The 3,550-nt window shown below is 47.9% G+C and overlaps 1 pseudogene across 1 annotated transcript; it reads left to right on the forward strand.

Annotated features, from left to right (window-relative positions):
- Positions 1–336: 336 nt before the first annotated feature.
- On the forward strand, positions 337–1,500 carry LOC308225754 (neuropeptide Y receptor type 2 pseudogene; annotated as a pseudogene). Its single transcript has one exon. The product of its transcript is annotated as a neuropeptide Y receptor type 2 pseudogene (transcript).
- Positions 1,501–3,550: the final 2,050 nt, after the last annotated feature.

The following is a 3,550-nucleotide window of genomic DNA, read 5'->3' on the forward strand; positions in this document are numbered from 1 at the left end:
TTTCCCCATTCGATTCAAATAAACAGAATCTCAGAAGCTTGGGTGAAATGCTGCATTTTTCCCTGACCTTTCCTTGGGGAACTGGCATTCAACTGATCATAGGTTCTAATAGGAAGTGTAAGAGAGCTGCGAGACCGTTCAGTATGAGAATGGATGGGGGTAAGGGAGAAGGAAGGAGGATGCCACCACTGCTGCTGTTTAGTTCAAAATGCCATGTGAGACATGCCCTCTGAGTCTCAATTCTTGCAGATGCTCTGCTGTCTCCTGAGCTCTCACTTCTGCTGTGTCTGTGTTCCAGACCTCCTTCACCTCCTGACAGAAAGTCTCAGGCCACGCATGGGACCATTGGAGGGAGCAAACAGCACTCTCACCATGGAGAAGACAGCACTGGAGGAGAAGCTGCCACAGGGCTGGCATGCCAAGGACTTTGTCACTCCTAGCCAGGATTTCTCTGGGTCCCGCAGTGTTATGATGGACAGCACCAAGATCCTGGGGGTGCAGGTTGTTCTGATTGCTGCCTACTCCCTCATCATTCTGCTGGGGTTCATTGGCAACTCCTTGGTCATTTACATCATAGTGAAGTACAAGACCATGAGGACTGTCACCAACTTCTTCATAGCTAACCTGGCCCTGGCAGATCTCATGGTGGACACACTCTGTCTGCCCTTCACGCTAGTTTACACACTGCTGGATGAGTGGAAGTTTGGGGCTGTTCTTTGTCATCTGGTTCCTTATGCTCAAGCTCTGAGTGTCCATGTGTCCACTCTCACCCTAACTGTGATTGCCCTGGATAGGTATCGGTGTATTGTTTTCCACCTGGACAGCAGGATTTCCAAGAGGCTCAGCTTCACCATCATTGCTGTCATGTGGCTAGCAGCAGCTGTGCTGGCAGGTCCTCTGGCCATCTTCAGAGAGTACCGATATGAGGAAATCCCATCCATCAACCTCAAAATGGCTGTCTGCTCAGAAAAATGGCCTTCTGGTAATAACAGAGATGCCACCATCTACAGCCTGTCCATGCTCCTCCTGCAGTATGTCTTTCCCCTTGCAGTTATTTGTTTTGCCTACACCAGGATCTGGTTCAAGCTGAAAAACCATGTCAGCCCTACTTCTAGGAATGAAAACCAGTGCCGGAGGAGGAAGACCACCAAAATGCTAGTGATGGTAGTTGTAGTATTTGCAGTCTGTTGGCTCCCCTTCCACATATTCCAGCTTGCCATTGATCTTGATCTGGTCCTTATCTTCCATGACTACAAACTCCTGTACACTGTTTTCCATGTTGGCGCCATGTGCTCTACATTTGTCAACCCCCTGCTCTATGGATGGATGAACAAGAACTACCGGAACGGCTTCCTCATGTTCTTCCGTTGCCAGAACAAGCCAGAAAGCATCCACACTGAAGGCTCTGTTAGAGGGAGGTCATACATCTTCAGGGCCAGCACCCTAAATGGGAGCATCAAACAGACTCCTGGCAATGTACCACTGCCCACAGAGGTTTAGGGATGGGACATCCACCTCCAGGACTGGGGCTGACTGAGCCCAGAGACATTCTTGTGTGAATGCCTTTTTTTGGCAGAGCATTGTGTTGCCAAAACGTTATAGCTACTGCAGCCACGTAGAAACACCCCCTGTATCTCGCAAAACAATAAACCTGATGTATTTCTGTCTGACCAAACAAATGAATTTTGCCTTTCTCTGCATTCAAGTTACGCATGCAGGAGCATGAAAAATCACACAGATGAGGCTTTCATTTAGCCAAATACGCCCTTTTGCTATTTCCATTTGCCAAAATGGGTTGTTCAACCTTTTACCCTCTGACACATTACACATTACAAATGCAGAACCTTATTGTGTATGTTTCTTCATCTGTATGTCTCCTACCCAAAAGCCTTAATGTTCCAACTTTAGCTAATGTCTCCAAGGGGAGACCTACACTCTTCTGCAAGCATGGGCTGGCAAGTGCCATTGCTCTGGTGTCCTGGGAAGGGAGAAAGTTGAAGCAGGTTGAAGCTGGGCAATCCATGATTTCTTGCACAGCATTTGCATTAATCTGTATTTGCAACCCATGGGATGAGCTCAGGTCCTCAGAAAGCCCAGGAGGTGGCAGTGACACTACTTACCACAGCTTCCTTTACAAGTGCAAGAGCAAGGCTATGGGGGCACCTCATTAACCAGGGAACTTGGGAGCCAGTGCTCTGGATTTTGCAAGGAGGAGAGCAGGCAGAGTAGTGGATAGGAAAGACCTGGGGCAGCTGGTCAAGGGAACTGAAACTGAACCTAGGATATTGGCAAAGGTGATCTCCAGACCCTAAGATCTTGCTCCTGACATGCAATAACTTGATGGCTGCCAGCATGACCAGAAGCAGATCTACCAATGACACCATTCTCCAAAGACACCGTTCTCCAAAGCATTCGGAAGGTTTTAAATCTTTACTCTTTCTGTGGTTGGAGGTAGCATAGGTCGGGTGCTTCAGTTCAGAAGACAGATGTAACCTGCTTGCATGATTGTCACAGATGTGGTGTCCCCTGGCAGAAGAAGACATGCAGACAAAGGAAGATGTATTCCATCAAACCAAACTATATGTTCTCCTCTCTAAAGCTGTCAGCTGAGGAGCATATTTTTAGCTCCACCATCAAAGGAGCCTTGATTGCTACTGTGATCTCAGCAGCTCGTCATTGGGGTTGTCTGTAAAAGTCAGTGTTCATCAGATTGCAAAGTAACTCCCAGGTGCAGGAAAGAGACTTGAGGGACCTCCTCATTAAAGATAAAAAGAAAACCTTTGATTTGTAGGTCTTCCCTGGAGCAAGGACAAGAGGTTAAGAGGATTGCAGTCCTGAGGACACCAGCCTGGACCAGGCTGCTGGGCTTGTCACAACTGGAGTCCTCAAGAGATGAACTGTCAAAGGACTTATTTGATAGTCCAGCTCTCCTGCCTCCTCCCCAGCTTGTCCTGCCTATGGCCTTTGTTCTCCAGCTCAGCTTACAACTGCCACACTAGATTTTAGTCTCTGTTCATTTCTCTGATCCCCTGCTCCATTTTCCTAACTAGGTACAAGAAAGTGGTCACTGGTTCCTTCCCAAGAGACATCACTGCCAGGCAGGGCCTGCAGCCCACTCTCCATACTTGGAGTCATGGGCATGCTGATGTCTAATAACCTCCCCAGCACCTGGTCCTGCAGGTCACAGCCTGTTTTTCTTTTCAGGAAGCTTCTGGATCTGTGAAGATCCCGTCAGGAAGTCACTGATGTTCCAGTGAGAGGGTCATCTCCTTCCTTACAGGCCACGACATGATGGGAGAGCCAAGGCATAAGTAAACCTTTGCCCTGTGATGTGCTGTAGCGTGGTGGTGGGAGTTTGTTGTTTCATCCTGATGAAAAGAGGAGGATATTCTCCTCCGCAGCACTGGTAAATTCTGTCCCTGCCTAATGAGCTGGTCATTTCTACAGTCCATCCTCCTGAGGAACTCTCCCCCTATTTCCACCAAACTTCAAGATACAAAGAAATATTTATGTTTCAAAAGCAGTGAGTGGAATGAATGAGTGGAAAAAA

Source organism: Psittacula echo, assembly GCF_963264785.1.
Source record: "Psittacula echo genome assembly, chromosome: 11".
Classification (NCBI taxonomy): Eukaryota; Metazoa; Chordata; class Aves; order Psittaciformes; family Psittacidae; genus Psittacula; species Psittacula echo.